General features: G+C 43.4%; 1 long non-coding RNA gene across 4 annotated transcripts in view; it reads right to left on the reverse strand.

Moving 5' to 3' along the window:
• LOC146430307 (uncharacterized) overlaps positions 1-18,610 on the reverse strand; it is a 209,964-nt gene that overhangs the window by 188,319 nt on the left and 3,035 nt on the right. For 3 of the 4 annotated variants that reach the window (XR_014855329.1, XR_014855328.1, XR_014855331.1), the window contains exon 3: positions 18,379-18,537. The exons of the other annotated variant lie outside the window; for it this stretch is intronic. This is a non-coding gene — a long non-coding RNA (uncharacterized LOC146430307). The remainder of the gene's footprint in view (positions 1-18,378; positions 18,538-18,610) is intronic. 4 annotated transcript variants of the gene reach the window in all.

An 18,610-nucleotide genomic window follows, 5' to 3' on the forward strand; every position in this document is an offset into this window, starting at 1 on the left:
TGATAAAATTTCATTGCCCAAATATTTTTTTTTAATTTTTGCCTTCAAAAGGGAAGAGACAGATCAGAAAGTTTCAGTGAATAAAAATTCAGCACAAAATTATATTTTTTTCCATTTTTCCCCGGCAAGCTCTGCTGTAAACGTGAAGCTTAACTATGCTTAAATGCTCTGCTGAAACAAAGGCTGGATGTGTTTCCTCATATCAGCATCTTCGGGCTGGTCCCCGCGGTCTCTGCTTTGACACTGCAGGCTGGCTCCCGGTCTGCAGCACCGCATCCCCAGGGCACTCGGGAATTGCCGAGAGCTGCAGCCCAGCCCCTGCGCGGGGTCCCAGCTGCTGTTCCCCTGCAATTCATTTGTGCCTGACCTAACCCGCGCTGCGGCGCAGGGCTCGCTCCCTTCACCGCGGTGTGCCGGGAGCCAATGCCCCGTGCTCCATGTCACACACACGCGGGGGGGGCACACCAGGCCCCAGCCCAGCTGCAAATAACTTATATTTGCCTTAAAGGATCGGTAAATCCGTGGACAAATCATCAAGTAATATCTTAACAAGAAGACAAAGAGGTGCTAACGGAGATGGAGAGTGTGACCAGCCTTGATCCCATCGGCCACGATGGGCCTCTGTCTTTATCAGGCACCACAACTGGGGCACCAGGCAGCCACAGAGCCGTCAGGCTGCAGAGACTGCAGTCAGGTCGCTCGTCTTCCCTTCCTGGATTAACACCTACCAGGCTGCTCAGCTTTGCTTTAAACTTGAACAGAGAATTGGGCAATCCCCTCCTCGAGAAGCAGCTAGGGAAGGAATATTAAAAATGTATAAAAAATTAATCCAGGTCAGTGACAACCTGAGAGTGGGGGGGAGGGAGAAGGATTTATTCATTTTCATGACAATAGCCATAGAGAAAAGAAATGCTCTCTTGCCTCTCCCCAGGGACTTGAATTGAATTCCCAGGGCTGCCAATCAGATCAAGAATTTAACACCATTTATTCTGTGGGGAGCCTGTCTGGAGCCAGTGTGTCAGCATCTGGATGATGCCCTGAGCCTACACAAGCAGAGCAGCCAGAATCATGGATCTGCATGGCTTGCCATGCAGTGAGAGATTCTGGATGCATGCACAGAGAAAGTTTCTCATTTATGGCAACATAAGGCTGGAGAGTCAGGGAAGCCCATATTATTTAATTAAAAGTCAAATGGTAGAACACAAGTTTCAGACCAGAAATCATTTGTATTTCTGTAGGTGCCACTCCCACAAACCAGGATCTTGACTTAGGGTCAATGACTAGCAACAGACTGCTTTAAGTGGTTGCCATTTGGAATAGTAGTTTTGCACCAATGTGGGCAGGAAAGTGACCCAACATATTCGAGGCTGCTGTTTCTTCTGGGACAGTTTGCAAAGAGTTAAACTGCAGCTTATGTGACTTTTAGCTGCTGTTTGCAAATTAATTCATGTTTCAGGCTGTAGAGAACCATGAACCACTCAGAGTGCCATGGGGATGATAAGCTCTTAGGTCAATTAATGCACAGATGTGCCCCAGTTTGGCTGCCTCTCATTTTAGTAATAATGCTACATATATATTTCTATATATTTAGCCTATACTGGTTTGTTGCAGAGAAAGCTGTAACCTACAATCCCAACATCCCCAAGTTTGTATATTTATTATACAAAGTTTACATGGCTGTTTCTACAGAAAAAAAATAGGACCATATGGGTATTTCTGTCACTAGCAGTTCAGTATTTCCCTCACTGTAGTTTCATTTCTTCCACTGTGGTTAAATGCTCAACAAGAAAAAAATAACAGCACGAAGAATGCCAAGTCTCCTTTTGTTCTCTCCTGGAGCATTTCTAGCTGTGGCATTTTCAGATGTTGTTCAAAGCATGGCACAGCTTTTGCAAGACAGCATATTCTACCAGAAATCCTGGAAAGGCTTCCTGCCAGTAGGAGACTGTTCCAAATTTCCTCAAAAACTGAAGAGCTGAGGGAAAGGATCTCCCACTGCAAACATGAGACCTAGTCTTGGATTGGAAAACACTGCAACAGAATTTCAGGGACAGCTGGTTATCAAGAGCTGGCAACTACAGCCTGCAGTGAATGACACAGGGGTATCATGTGCAAAGGTAGCACTGGTGTTTCCTCATCTTTCCAGTTCATCATGACTGAACCAGAATATAAGAAGACTTCATATTCCATCTGGTGTAGGAGAATTTTCAGCTACTACCAATGACCCCAATGAGTAGTACTAGTGATGAGAATGGATGCCATAACTTATGTTGCTTATTTTGCTATATTAAGCTCAAATTGTTTTGACAACATCTATAAATGGGTGCAAACCATCCATTGAGAAATTCTCATCCTTCTTTTTTGAGGAAAGAATGTTTCTGTATAGAAATTAAGAGTTGGAGGGGCAATGCTTCCTTGAGAGCACCATGGAAAAGATTATGCAAATAACTGCCAGAAAGGCAGGCTGTATTTTGCTGCAACTTACAGACTAATCCAAACTGAGAACTCTGTATTATTGTTATTCACCCATTTAAGGTCCTATTTTCACTTCAGTTTCCATAGAAACCTGTTGTCCTAAATCTGTAGCACTTATAGCCTTTTAGTGTCATGGGTTCTTTCTTTACAGCTCTAATTACACCATCATCCACAAGGGGAAATGGCTGGGATGCTTTTCCCACCACAGAAACATTCAGGAAGTGCTGCTCTGTAGACAGAGGGAATATAAAACCTAATCATAAACCTTCAGACATCGTCTTTTTTGGACAATTCCCCTATGTCACAGCTGTATGTTTTATTGTTTGGATTTTGAACATGGGCCATGGCAGAAATAAGAATGGAATTTGCAGGAAAAAAAATTGGGTTTTTGCCTTTTCTCTGTCATTTCTGGTTTATGGTAAAGAACAATTGTATACAACTGAAGAAAATGGAAGAAATACTTGTAAATTAACCACACTGGTGTCACATGGATATTAAATACATAAGGTTGAACAAAGCTGTCAAGGCATATGGTCCAGAAAGACCTCCCACTGCCAAAGGAATGAAGCTCGTGCCCTTTTATTAATTTACTTCAGCTCTCAGGTCTGCATACAATTTTCTTCTCAGCATATGAGGGGTTAAGGTTCCCACCTATGCATTCCAGATAGACTCAATAAGACTTTTTCAGTGTGCTAATATAAAACACACAGAGACCTTTGTCTTCCTGCATGCTGGTAAAATGCCTGTTGTGCTATGCAGATTATTATTGTTATTATTATTTCTGGCACTGTCACTTCTAGCTATGGTGCTTCAAAGCAATGATATTAAAAACATAAAGGCAGGCAGCCCTTTGGAAATAAGGAATTGCAACAGCAATGCAAAGAACTTTTAATAGCACCCCTTATTGAAACATCTGGAGGAAGTATCATCTAATGGTTTGTGAAGACAGCTAAAGAGCCAGGACTCCTATGTTCTGTTTCTAGGTCTGTCACTGTCACTGACTTCCCATAACCTTGGGCAGGTACCTTAAAAGTTATATAAAACTGGTATCTACCCAACCTTGCTTCTTTATGAGAGGAAAAGAAGTAATCTAAGATTTGCGGAAACTTTCCTTTATTAGTAGCAACAAAAGATGTGGCTACATGCTGACAGTTTCCTGCTATCACTGCAGTGGTACAAACGTGTTAAAGGACACTGCTGGCCACCATCACTCAGAACCAGCACTTACCTCCCACAACTGCTCACTTACTCCTCCCATCACTTCTGTCCTTACTGAGGCTGTGTTTCTACCAGTTTGCAAAAGGAACACTTCTTGTGAGCACTCCCTAATTTTCTTCAAAGCCAACAATTTTGCTGTGGTCAACAACTGAAACTGTTTAAACAGACACTCAGCTTAGCCTGGGGCTCTTCCAGTGACCAGTGTAGAGCATAACATCATTTGGTGAGGTAATACCTTTTACTAGCTAAGTCTGGAAGACAATGTTTTCATCCAATCTAACTGTGATGCAAATGTTTTCTTTGGTGGAAGAGAATAAAGTTAATGTATTACCATCTGCATTCATTAATATGCCCTCATATCTGCATCATTTTCTACAGCCTAAAGGATATCTCAGTGCTAGTGACAAAGAACCCTGGTCCTCACCAATACCATTTATGCAAAGTGGTTACAGACTGAGTTTTGAACCCTGGCATTCCCCTGTTTTGCTGGTAGACACATGCCTCCTTGCTCAGTTCCCAGGAATGCTTAAATTGAGGTCAACTGGACATCCCACATACAAGCCTTCTCATGGATTAGTCCATGATGATTGCTGTAGTGAGACACAAAGAAGTAACTTAAAGTAATACCAAGTACTCAGAGTAAATTTTAAAAGAGAGATGATGAGGATGAGGAAGAGGAAGAACATTTACTGTTCTGTTACACAGTCTTAAATCAGATTTGGAACTGGAAGAAAATATTGAAACTGAATCCTCCTGTTCAAGTAAGCTTTAAAAACTCCTCTTCCTGTCTTTGCAAACCCTGCAAAGCTCTGATTCAGTGTGTCCAGCACAGAGGTTACTGTGCAGATACAGAACTTCTACCATGGTCTTTCCAACAAGATCTTTCGACATTATTTGCTCTGCATAAAGTGTGTTTGAGAAAATTAAAATGTGAGGCCCATAAAACCAGAGTCTTTCTAATGGACATCTTACCTATTAGCAGCTTGGAGTGCTCTACCAAACAGCTCCACACAGGCCAGAGGGCATTGTGAGCAGTAACTGGAACGCTGAAGTCCTGTTTTTTGGGGGTTTTTTTTGTATTTAGGAGGTGCTCCATGCTCAGAGTGTGCCTGCTTCAGGTGAGAGGCAGGAGAGAAAAGTGAGAAGACAAAAAAAAAAAAAATTATCTGTGGCGTTCCTGACATCAAAAAATAGCAGCATCCTGTATGGGGCAATTGCAGTGTTGTTTACTGGCTCCGTAACAATCAGAAAAATACCTAGATTTCCAAATCTACTTCATCTGGCATCTCAAATAAAATTACTTAAAAATAGGAGTTGTTGAGACAAAGGTAATCTTGAGGTGGCAGGTGGAGAGAATACAAAATACAAGCCTGTTTTTTTGCTATATTCACAACACAGTGTGGTCCTCACTTAGAGTTTATCACCACACAGACCTCAAACTGAAATAGCAGAAACATAAAAATCATTACATCCTGGCCATACACACGCTACTCCAAGAAAATGCAGCAAAAGAAACATCACAAATATTTATTTGGCCCTTTTTGTCATTGCTGTGCTCTTGCCATAATTTCTGTGAATAATGAAGCTTCATGCTTTCCATGATTGTCTGCATCAGCAAAAAGCCACTTGCCTAAGATTTTTACAAAACAGAACAACAAAACTAATCCCAGCAAAATCTGCACCACAACTATTTTCAGTGTTAGGGAATGTAAAACATTAGTCATTTTACCACAGTGACCATAGTTACCAATTGCAGGCAGCTGTTTAAAAGACAACCTGTGACAAAACAAAAAACTCCTTCCCTACCCTTCAAAATGGTACAGAAATCCAACTTCTGAAATATGAGTAAATTCAAGAAATTTACATGGAGTAGAGGCTACCTTTGTCAAGTAAATTCTCTTTTTGTTTGGTATCCTACATCCTGACACTCTCCAGAAGCAAGGAGCTGCCATGTTTTACCAATATTTCCTGAACAAAAGGCGCTTCCAAGGTCATGCTGACCCCACTAGCTAAGGCTTTTAGTCCTCATGAGCTGTGTGCAGTCTGATACAACTTTGCCCTCATCAAACTGTTACCTGTTTCAAGTGTTTGCAGATGTTTTCCAGCTGTGTCAGAGGCTACCATTATGACTTTGTTGTTAATGACACTTGAATGGTTTCCTTTAAAAATAGTTCAGACCCACTTATGCTCCAGCTCTGGGGGGTGAGGTAGAAGGCAAGCTCAGTGTCCCCAGCCTGCTCTGTCAGCTGTCGCCATACAAAACAAGAGCAGCTCTCACATAGGATGAGCAGGATGTGGGAACCAAATCACTGCTTGGGCATTGGCAGCCCTTGCAAAGATATTTCCAAGCTATGCCTGGGGAGAAAAAGAGGCCACCAAATTGCTTGTTTCCAACTAGCTTATGCTTATGCTTCAACGTTCAAGCAGCCTATGCTGTGCGGTACCCAAGAGTACATTCTACAGGGACATGGCAGTGGCTGGAAACGACTCAGGAACAAAAGGAGAACACATGCCTGTTTTCTGTTGGGAAAAGCAAGAATGCGGTAGTAACTTTTCATGCAGGAGAGGTGATACATAAACCAGGTGGTACAGGTACAGGCTCATCCTATGGGGAAAGAAAGAGTGTGGGGGACTTGCTTCTCATTGCTGGAGTGACCATTAACAACACTGTTCTCCTTGGGGTCAATAAGCTCCTTTTTTACCCATGCTGGGTGGGGAGATTAATCCCAGAATTAACACAAGCATGGGAGAGTCCTCTCTGCTCCCTTGGTCAACACATCAGACTGAGCCTGAACTCTGCACTGTACTTCAGATCTTAGTGCTGCATTCATTGCCTGTGTCTACAAAGATTCAGTCTTCCTTTCATTTGATCCCATTTCCTGACATGACACACTGTAGGGAATGCAACCATGGACAGGTGCTAGGGCACACAGGAGGAGATGTGCTGTGTGTTAGGAGTGTGTGTGAAAACACCTAAGCTCACAAGGGAAACTCAGCAGCTCCAAGATGCAGTTTTTCCTTCAGTATTCTAGTTAATTATGGCTTACCTCGCTTCACCCCTCAGAAATCCCCTTTGTCCTTTCCACTACCATGCTATTAAGTGTATCGTGCTCAGCACTGACAGGTGACAAATGAAGCGTAAGTTGGTTCACCACAATGACCCTTCTTGGCAGGGTTTACCCAGCTGGGCCTGACCTTTTCTTGCAGGCTAAGCAAATTTCCCTTCTCTGAAATGCTGCTCACAGGGTGCTGTTTCATGGTGAAGAACCAGAGCAGAAGTGCTCACTCCCCACTATGGGGTTTGGAGGAGTCCTCTCCTAGCACCTCACTTAAAATCAAGAAAGAGCAGATACAGAAGAATGTGAAGAATATTGTTTGGACAAATGAACTATAAGGGTAAGATTTTTTTTCCAGGAGAAAGGGCCTGAGAGAAAAATGGACAATTGCTGCAATGCCATCCATCCCTCCAAGCGAAGGTAGCGTGTTTCTCATTAAAATACTGAATTTCCTGTACAGCTGTCAGCAAGCACAAGTTTTCCAAACGAACTGGTCAGCAATAACCTGCTTTCATGACAACTTGCAAAGAAAGGAGCAGGAGGGGTGATTTGTGCCCAGTACAAAAACAAACCACAAAGACATCCCATGCAGCAGGCACACAAAGCTGAGCTCTGCACATCAGAATACTCCCCAGAGAAGGAGTCAAAGAATCAAAGCAAAGAAGCAGTGATACAAATAGCCTGACTTTTTCAAACACATCAAAGGCCAGAAAACAAGTTCCTCTCAACCCCAGGGACCAAGACAGAAAAGATCTAATAAAGAATTCAAATGCCATAATCACATAATCCAATAAGCTACAGTTAAACCAAAACACCTCTTTAGCAAACATCTGTAAGTGGGACAGGAAGGGCTCCGAAGTGTTAAGCACGGATGGCTCCCTTCACTTCTCCCTGTTAACACATCACCTCCTGTCAGTAAGACATCCAAAAGGTTGGTTCTTGGTTTCAAATTCCCGCACAGGAAAATAGGAAAAGGGAGAAGAGCGTCTCCACAAAAACAGCCAGCACAGATCACCAGTCACTGAAAGCTGAGCAGTGCAGAATGTGTGCTGGACTGATTTGTTATGGTGAAAGCTGGTTAAGGTATCTATGTGGGAAAGATGAGAAGGGGTAGAGGTTGAGAAAGACAAAGAGAAAAAAGAAACATCCTCTCCGGATTGCTGCCAAGGTAAGTCCTTTTCTGTATCCAACAATATTCCACCCTTGCTTTCATTTTATTCTGGATACCTTCCTTCCTCTCTTCCACTACTGCATGGTATTTTCTTCTTTGTCATCTTTGAATCTCTCCCTCTTGTATTATCTAGGACTCCTTCAGTCATTCTGCCCAAGTACCTGCTCCCCCAGAAGTGTCTCTTCCACCATCTCCCTGCCAAGTCTGCCAAACAGGGAAATGGCTCACTTCGCCATTGTGCAGCATTGGCAGCTGCAGCGATTATTGCGAGTCTGAGGCAGGCTGACTCTGATGCTCTTATACAGCAATCATACATACCACAGAAAGAAGCTTTCCATTGCCCATTGGCATCACTCAGGAACTTTGTTCCTCCTGTGATATGCTGGGTGGGACTATTCCCTTCTCCTTTCACACTCAGACATGTGGATGGAAGCAGACATAGGGGACAATTCTGACTTCATCTGAGGAAGCAGATCCAGACTGACAAACCTTCCTTTAACAGAAAGGGCATCCATGGCCTAACTTGAGTAATCAGGAAGAACAAGTTTTGCTGACGTATGCATCCCTTAGATATTTGCTTTTATACCAGCTCCCGAGTACAGTCAGTGAGCAGAGAGCAGTAAATCTCTGTGAAACACAGCAGGGGATGGCAGTACCAGAAAGGGTCATTTCCTCTTGCAGAGACTAGAGCAGGCAAGTGCTGTTCAGTGGGTATAAAGGCAAAGGAAAAGGGGCCCCTGGCTCCTCTGATATGCTTGTATGTACAGATGCTTCTGCAGAATCCTAATATTGTCCAGTGAATCTGTACTTCAGTAGTAGAATTAACATTTGCAAATACATCAACCCTGTACTGGAAGAACTCCACTCTTACCACTTTCCTTCCTGTGCAGCCTCCTGTCATTAGCCTCTCTTCTATTGTACAAGCCACATACTAATCTCTGTTTTCTCTGAGTACAATATTCCCATGAGATACCTCACAAAATGCTTTGCTGAAATCTAGCTAGATGATGTCTGCTGATGAATCGAGAATAAGCTTTCTTATTAAAGAAATACATTAAATTAATTGTAGACATGAGGATAGTATAGAACTGGGGGACTCAAATGTTGTTGCAGAGCCTTAGAACACAACATGTATGGCCATGCCAGCAGCAGTTTTGGACGTGATGCCTCAGTTTTCACAGCAAGGTGTAGGCACCTACACAAAATTCTGGCAAGGCATGCTGGAGTTCAATGAAAAAGCACTTTTTCTTTTCTGTAAGTAATCATTATGGAAAGGAGCACAACTCAATGCAGCCATTACAATTCTAAGAGTGGGAATTAACTTACTGGAAAAGGTTGGGCAGTAACCCAGACACATGACTCCCATCTGGAACAATGCCAAAAAGGGTCATCAGCTCTTTTAAACTCCTTGCTTTATGCTATATGAAATCACTTTCTGTTGATGCAAAACATGACAGTACTTGCTAGGGTATTCAAGAAAAATCCATTACCTTGATGTTTCACATATACATCTCTGAAACAGAGCAGAATGTGTGAGCACGCTTACACTGATCATACAGTGAATTTCAGAAAGAGGGTTATAGCAGAAATGGGAAGGAAATGCTGAATTGTTGTATAAGATCTTTTACATGGTGAGTTATCAGTTGATTTATGTAGCAAGTCTCACAGAGTTAGTTCATGATAAATTCATGAGGCATATGCTTTTGATCGTGCAGTGCTCTTCTCCTGTCTTGCCATTTTCAGCTCCCTCTTATTATTATTCACCTTCTGGAGACATTATTATACCTCATATGGTAAACTGGTGCTATAGACAACAAGGACTAGTCTGCATGGGTTGCCTCTGCTGACATGCTACATTCTGGAAGGGAAGAGATACTTTAAGAAGTCAAGAAGTCTGGGAGATAGAAGTGCAAGCAGGCTGCTTGGAAGGGTTAAGTCTCTCCTAATATACTCAAGCATGTAAATCCACATGAGGAATAAAGAGCTGATGGGGACCAGTTTTTAATCAGCTGGCTTTAGACAAAGGTGCTCAGTACCATACACACATGAAAGCACTCCCAGCTTCACAAGGTGTTTAGTGGACAGATGACTTTCCCTGCTAAAAACTGTGTGAGATGAACTCTTTCAAGAAAGGGAGAAGCAGGTCTATAGATTTTAAAAGTGTATCAGCTCTTGTTTAAGCCTCAAATGTCATAAATTCTTCAGTATGCACTCATTCCCAGTTTATAGTTATTATGCATAAGCATGGTTATGCCTAAAGAGTAATCAGAGGCATTGCAGCCATGAAGCCCTGCACAGATTAACCACCAGATACCAAGCAGACTTTTGCACAGGCTCTGCAGACCACATACTGGTACTGTACTGCTTTGAATAGGCACCTTTCAGATCAATGTTTAAGATGACTCAGAGCACATTGGGGCTTTCCTCAGTTCTCAGCCTTAGATCTGCTCTCACTGAAGCCAGCAGTAATCCTAATGAACATTGCATGTGAACCTATGGAAGCAGGGAGGATAACTCTTCAAATCCCATACTGCTTTATAGCTTGCAGTTGCTCAGCATCTAGAAATAATGTTCCATAGCTACTTTTTGGGCACAAAGGTGGGTTATTTTTGGGTTATTATTGGGTTATTTTTATTGGGACAACTACATTGTAGGAATAGTCAGGATGGCATTACTACAGTGACATGACAGTAACAATTGCATAATAAAGTGATGCTATATAGAGAGCAGCCCAAATCAGTATATCTACTAATCAGAATCAGCTTCTGCACCTTGTGGGAAGATTGTTGCTTTTCAGCACAGACAGAATTTGATGAGAAGAACAGAGTCATGGGAAGATCTCTGGCATCTGAACCAACTGCTACAGTCTGAAGAACTGTCACGAGAGCACATTCCAGAGTCAAAGGGCTGTGTCTACCACAGGGTAAGGAGCACTGGCTTGGAGCAAGCAACCACACTGGAGCATGCACGCTTTAGTGAGAGAGTACCCAGACCTGATATGTCACAGAAAGATCTATGCCTCATTTTCCCCATCTGTAAGACATAACAGCTGAGACATAGTCAGGCAAATAGCTGCATGAGCTAAGGATCGTGTGTTAAGCTTGCACATTCTTGCTGGAAGAGATATGCCAACCAGGAGGCATTTCCTGACATCAAACACCCAGTACACCTCCATTTGGTAAAGTGAGGTCCTTTGGAGCCCAGATACTCAGGTCTGATTTAGTGTGTATGGTACAAGAACCCCTGTCCTTTTAAACAGCCTCAGTAACGTGGTACTTTGGGAGACACAATAATTAGCATAATTGTCAATTCAGCCTCTAATAATGTACAATGCGCTCATTAACCCAATTAACCCCACACAGCACAACAACTATCATAAACAATGCAACTGATGCGGTGAAGGGGAATGGATGCTTGACAGCCCTGCCACATCCCAGCACGATGAGATGACACTGGCAAGGGCTGAAGGCAACTCCCAGAGGCAGGACCCCCACCCAGCTTGGAGATGGGGCACGCTGCCACCTGAGCCGGTGCATGAGCCATGTGCTCAGCTCTCTTCAGCCCTGTCTCAGGGCAGTAGAGGTGTTTCTCCTCCCACAAGGTTTTTCCTGGTACATTTAATAAAGCACTATGTATCAACACCCACATACGCACACCCCACTCCTCCACCCCCCTCTTGCTGGAAGAGTCTCAGGTGGGATTCACTCGCCTGCTTTTGCTGCTGTTTAATTCAGTCAGGCTGGTAAATAATTCAGCAAGCACTCAGCCAACAAACAAACCGGCAGGCAGCACAAATGGCCATACAGGGAGATGGAAGAATGAGAGAGAAAGAAAAACCAAATGGGAGAGTGACAGCTTTTACTGGAGTTCCTTTTCTACAGGCAGGACTTCAAGCTGTGCCTACTTTTTCATTCCCTATGGTTACACTCTCATCCCATAAAGAAGCAGGGAAGTTTGTCCAACTGACACTGCCATGACCTACTGACAACTCACTGGCTGGGGCCCCACTGAATGACCACACAGCCTTTTGATTAATGTTTAGGAAGAGTTTCAGTGCCTTGTTATGCTTTTCTGCTTTGAAACGCTTCAAGATGGGCACCAGCAGCTCTTGGGCTACAGCTGGGCATGCAGAAGTCTGAGTCATTGACTCAAATCTGTTTAGGCCTCTGTTTTCCCAGCTACAGAAGATGAAAATCCTTCCCCACTGGCATCCCAGCAGGCCCAAGAAACAGGAGCAATACTAGGAGCCTGAAAGTCCTTCAGATTAAATGCCAAAGCTTGGCAGAACCTTTAGAATTCTCTGACTACATTAGTGAATATAGCAAAAGATGGTATCATCAAGCACCAAAAATAGTAATTCCAGCCTTCCATAAAAACTGGTAACAATAAAAATATATCCCAATCAAAGCAAAGGTTTGGGATGATTCAAGATAAACACTCCACTATTCTATCTACAAAAATAAATGGCAAACCAAAACATTTGGAGTAGAATTTTCTGTGATCCTTAACCTTATAATAGTAATGAAGCTTTAGCGAATGATATTTTGAAAGGGGTTTCTACACACATAATAACAAATTAGCATAAGACAACCTTATTAATACAGCTAGCTTATTTGAGCTAGCTATGTGAGCATCCTATGAGAAAATCATTGTATGAAGCTAATAAGGAAACTTACTAAGGAGACATGCACCACAAGTTTACTAAAACAGAATCCAAATCAGCAAACACTATTGAGAGCCACAGTGATGACAAGACCACCCATCTCTCAAACTGCTGGGACCCCTCTAGGCCAGGACTAGTAAGGGACACAATGACAACAGTCTTTAGGGTTAGCTTACACATAATGTGCTCATTAGGTAAATGCCCTGTCTCTGTGCTGACTCCTCACTACAAGATATTTAACAAGCTTGCATGTGAGGATGGTGCTGAAGTGGTAGTGAAAAGACATTAATTTCAAAGGAAGTGACAAAACATTGTACAGATATCTCTTAGATTATCAATTCCTTCAATCTATCCTTGGAGCCACATAATTACATGATAGTTGCCAAATTTCAGCATGCAGAAATACCCTTTGCGAGAGCAGAAGACAAGCAGGTTGGTTTATTAACATGCCTCCTGTGAACATCTTCTGAGTCTCATTGAAAGGGATAAAATGAGCAATGGAAGGATGACTTCAGTAGGTGTACATAGAAAATAATTACAGCAGAATGAAGTTCTTTTGAGGCTGTGGAATAACAAAGCCTTTCCTCTGCCTAAACAGAGAATGAAGTAGCAATCAAGAGCCACAGCTCAATGACCAGTTGCAGAGGTTTACATGTAATTTAGGGTGACAGCCCAGAAAGACACCACAGGGAGAAACAGGTCCCTCCTGCTGGTGGGTACCAAATCAGTCAGATGATCAGGAAGCCATGTGCTCTTGGAGAGAAGGTTGCCCAAGTCATGGCTGAGCCACCATTACACTGTGGTGACTTAAGCCAGGTGTGGCAACGGCATGGCAATGTGTGCTGGCTGACTCCTTGGCAGCTCTTTAGTTACCTATCAGTCACAGAGAAAACGGGTTAAAAGGGAAGGGGGGCTGGATACTGCTCTTGAGTTCATGCCCAGATGCACCTGGGGTAAGCAGTGAAGTCATGTGAAACCTTCTTATAGCAGTTCTCAGCAGGGTCGTGCAAACCCCTTCTGGTTTTGGCTCAAGGAAGCTCCAATTGCCTGAATCTCTCTCTGAGATTTTGTTTCAAATACACACAGGTCCTCCAAGTGTAACCATGGCCAAGATCAGCCTGGTTGCCAGTCAAATGTTCAGATGGTTTCCACCCGAAATCATAAATCCAACCCTGTCACCTGGAACTGAGCCCATTCTGCTCAAACCTCAGCTTGCATTTGGGGGAAACTTGACTCCAGTTCACTGAAAGGTTTGCAAATCCAGCCCGTGATCTGGGTTTGTAACAAATCCTCCAAAACAGGCAAAACGCCCTTGGCTTTAGGGTTCATCTGGACATTGCTGCCAGAGTCATGGTGTCACCTAGTGGTGACAGCTCGCATGGGCACACATACGGTACCCACCTCCACTTCCCAAACATCCCCTCAGAACGCAGTGCAATTGCAGGTCCGGTAAATGTCTTCCAAAGCACACCACCTTTTTCAAAGTCAGAACAGCTCCACTATTTCAGTAAAATTCATTTGCACGTCGAGGAGAGCTTTTTGCAAGGCTCCCAAATAAAGTGAAGGGCAAACTTTGCATCCCCTATCACTTCTACACAACTAGCAGACAATCTCCTGAGGAAAGGGCAAGCCACAGTAACTTTGAGGAATAGCAGTCAGCAGCAGGCTCAGGCGTGAACATGTTTTACATTTAAAAGTCATTCTCAGTAAAGAAGTTGCATGTCTTGAAATGTCCCTTTTACCAATATTGTAATAAGGCTAAAAAATAATAGTAACAGATACTAGAGGAAAAAAGGCTCCAATTTCAATTTGTACTTTGAGAGCTTTCTGGCACAAACACACATGCCCAGTTCTCAAGAAAGGGCAGCTGATTTTTGGATTCCAAGTTTATATCCTACTGGGGGCATGTTCAAGAACAGAGCAGCTGAAGCAGCTCTCAAAGCCACAGCACATCTTTTGCAAGAGATCAAGTGCCTTAGGTCTCACTTCAAATCCCTTTCTAAAGAGATTTGGCCCATGATATATACTGTGTGAGAGTTCTGGCAACATGAATTCCCTCTCCTTGGTGAAGCTGGAAACTAATGTACCTGCTCTTAAACCAACTACGGTTTTAATTCAATTAAATTTAAGCTTAAGAGTTTTACCTTTCAGCTAAGACAAAGCAGGAACACAAACATGATTGGTTTTTCAGGCTCAGCTGATGGGTAGGAACAGAGACACCATCAGCCCTGTTCCTGTAACCTCAGGCACTGCACTGAGTCACTTGTGCTACAAGCTGATAAGAGCTGCATCTCAAAGGAAAGAAAACTCTGTTCAAATTGGAAGAAGGATCACAGTGTCAGCAGAGAGGCAAGAAAAAATTGCTAGTTTCAGCACTGTCCTAGAAATGAAGTGGGTTTTCAGGTTCCTGAGGTCTATCTGAGGTTTCATCGTGGATCCAACTCAGGTGTTTCCTTGGCAGGTTTGTCTTCTAACCTAGAGTTTAATCCTTCCCTCTGATCTAGTCATCCTGTCTGCAAGCTAATGAGCTTGAAATTATTGTATATGTGTCCCTCTGAGCTCTGATCTGTGGCACAGCCACAGCTATAGCTGGACTTGCTTCTTTCTTTGTTGTCTAGAGTTGCAGTCTAAAGGCCAGGCTTGATGCTAAAAACAATGAAATTCTGATCCAAGTCTACATGTAGGGTAAGAGGGAGAAAGCACTTTTCAGAACCTGGTTTCTTTTGGGATCCATCCTGAGACACTGAATTTTAAGCCTAGTAACAGCACAGACCAGAGCTATCTTCAAGGCAAAGGATTCCACACATCCCATTCCATCTTGGTCACAGACAGCATGGGGAAGACTTTTAACTATTACTTGCCTGGACTCAAAATGACCACAGGAATTATCCAAAATCAATGAGCTCTTTATGGCTGCACCGAAGTGTTTTCTTCCCTCGGATCCATTTTCTTCCCCCATCCTATCACCTGTGTTCTGCTTATTCTATGAAGCTTAAAAACTTCATGGTGCTATCCACCCACTAGGTCTACCACGAAGGTGAAGCCCAAGGCAAGTTGCTCAAAGGTAAGAAAGAATGCTCCACTACTGTTACGTGGGGTGGGTTTTAATTTTTAGTAAGTACACAAACCTAAAAATAACATAAGATTTACATCAGAGCCTGAATATAGAGTATCTTTCACCCCAAAGAAACTTTCCAAAAATGTACATGCACAGAATGTAGCCACCTCTGGAGCTGATTACAGCAACTGTTCATCCAATACAGTGTGACAGCAACACAGAGAGCTACCACAATAAACCTCTGGGTTTTTGGTAAATGCACTCTGGATTTCTGCATACTTGCTATACCAGAGGACACCCATATATTTAAAGGCTTCACCTGAGACAACAATGCAGAGCCAGCAAAATGCATTTCCTTTACGTCCCTTGGAAGGTCAAAAACCTCCCCAGCAAAATATGCCAGAATACAAACAGCCAGGCTCTTGAGCAATTTCATATCTGATATTCAGGTACTCGCTAGCTCTACCACTCAGTGCATACCGTGACAGATATGTCACAATTAAAGGTCACGGCAAGGTTTTCCCTGCCAGACTTGCCCGCCTTACAGGAAAGGCAGATTTGTGCCTGCTCAGTTGCTCTGTCCTGTCTCCCGAGCACGGTGGCTTGTTTTGGAGTGCCCTCTGCCGCCCAGCCCACAGACCTGCGAGCCTGCAGGGAACGAGGCCGAGAACAGGAATGGGATCTTGGTTAAGGACGGACAGCGGTCAGCGCCATTCAGCTTCACGTGCCTGTCCGAGGCTCCGCGCTAGAGCCGAGACCGGAGCTCAGCATCTGGATCTAACTACCTGAGCTCTAAAGGTTTGCAAAGCACTGCCACCGACCACGGCTGCAGAGACAATTGATTTTTGGGTCGGTTTTCAGGGACAACTCTACCTCAACTCACCTCCCACAAAGCTCTTGCCCAATTCTCATCTGGGATCTAAGGCAGAAAAAGCAGCACATACCCCTTAGCACCGGCACGGCTGGGATTCTTTCTCTGCAGCCTTCGGAGGCAGCATTACTCTTCACTTCCACCCAGCCCACCTCATTTAAGTGATGAGTAACTACTGTCTCCAAGAGGAACGATGACTAGTCCGGGAAAATCCCTTTGGGGGTCAGCAGACCTCTAAAAACTGCACAGAAACAGTTTCTGTCGAGTTGGTAAGAGATCAGATATTCTAGAAGATTCTAATAACTTAATACCAATAATAACAGGCAAATTTTTTTAGTCACTGTGATCCTCACAGCTCAAAAAATCCTTACCCTACCCTTACTCTTTTCTGTTCAAGCTGGTGCAGGCAGCCAAACCTAACACCAAGACTGAAGTTTCTGACTCCCAATGCCAGAATATAATGTGTTCCTGTGATTTTTTTGCTTACCTAGGTTAATACGGTTCTTTTAATAAACTTCTTCTAAGCACAACACCCGTAACTATCTTCATTAGATCACTCATTCATGTCCCATCACTACCACACAGGCACGACACTGTCCTGCACAAAAAATAACTGTAGTATGTACAGGATTCTCTGTGCAGTGAGGTCAGGTACTGCAGAGCTGTTAGGTCCGCGCTCCAGGATGTTGTGAAGTTCTCAGCAAGGGAATGGTTTGCGGGTGTACATGCCAAGATGCACACATACAGTCTTCACTTGCGTGCTAACAGCAAGCTTCTTAAAAAAGTTGAGATGTGCAGTCAAAATGTAGCTTGCACTGGGGAAGTGAACTACACGAGAGCAATGTATGATTTTATCTCTTATTTTTTTATCCAAAGGCATATTCCTCTGTGAGGTATGACTCCCATACCTTTACAAGTATGGAATTCCATGACTTGCCCCTTCTTACATCTGGATCAAAGTTACTACCCCACATGTTCACTCCTAATCAATACATGCAGCTAGAACTGTCTCCTAGATTAGCTACAATTCAGACACTTTTTTCCCTCTAATAGTAAGGCACAATTTATTTTGTCAGGCTTGTCATTGCAAAGCTGAGACTACATGCTTAAGGACAGACCAAGACACATTCCTAGCTCTGTCTGTTGCCCATGATGGGTTTTTAATTCCAAAAGGTGTATGTGTGGCATCAGGGTATGTAGCAGTCTTTGTGTGGGCACTTGGAATAATTTCCAAATCCCTTCCCCTTTTGGCTGCTACGCTTTCCTTGGTAACAGATACCTAAATGCAGTCAAGTAGGTAACCTCTCTCTTCAGTGAACTGCCAGCCATTGTTGTTTGCCTGTGTGATTACTGTGATTTCTCACCTGTGTCACCATGTCATCCTCCTGCTCTGCTTTCCCGTCAGGCAGCAGAGTCAAACAAAACGTTCATGAAACTTAACACAAGCCTGGTCACAGTTTTCTGCTGCCACAGTAAGCACTGAGGCTCCCCGTGGCTGTGCTTACCCTGGAGAGGGCTGAGTTAGAATAACATGACTCACAGCAACACTATCACTGATACTATACCAGAAATAAACACAAAGGCATCAGCTACAATTATAAAGCTCTAGTCACAGGGCTGCCACAGTGACAAGTGCCCAACAGAAACCCACTCCTTTTGGGGAAGCTGTGCTAGTTACTAAACCAGTTGGTGCCAGGGCAGCACGTCATCAGAGTTCATCTGCTCCTGCCAGCTAAGTAGCTTATCTAATAAATACACTATGTCACCTTACAAATCTTGCTTCTTCAGGATTATAAGCCCTGTGCCCTCCCAAATGCAGATCCTTACAGAAACAGAAGAGGCACCCAAAAACTCAAACAAACCAACCCGCATACTGTAGGTAACAGTGTGGGGCAGGCATCCTTTGCATCCTTTGGACATCCCAGTAATAAGGTTCTGTCAGAGAGCCTTTAGCTAGAAATGATCCCTGTGTATGCTGTATTTGAGCATGCCACATGCTGCCCAGAAGATTTTAGTCTTTGTTACCTGGAACAAGCAAAACCACCAGGTCTTAACACCAAACAGCACAAGCACAATATTTTTCAAAAGGTCAAACAAT

The sequence above is a fragment of the Lichenostomus cassidix genome, chromosome 15 (genome assembly GCF_008360975.1).
Source record: "Lichenostomus cassidix isolate B80296 chromosome 15, HeHo_3.0, whole genome shotgun sequence".
NCBI classification, from domain to species: Eukaryota; Metazoa; Chordata; class Aves; order Passeriformes; family Meliphagidae; genus Lichenostomus; species Lichenostomus cassidix.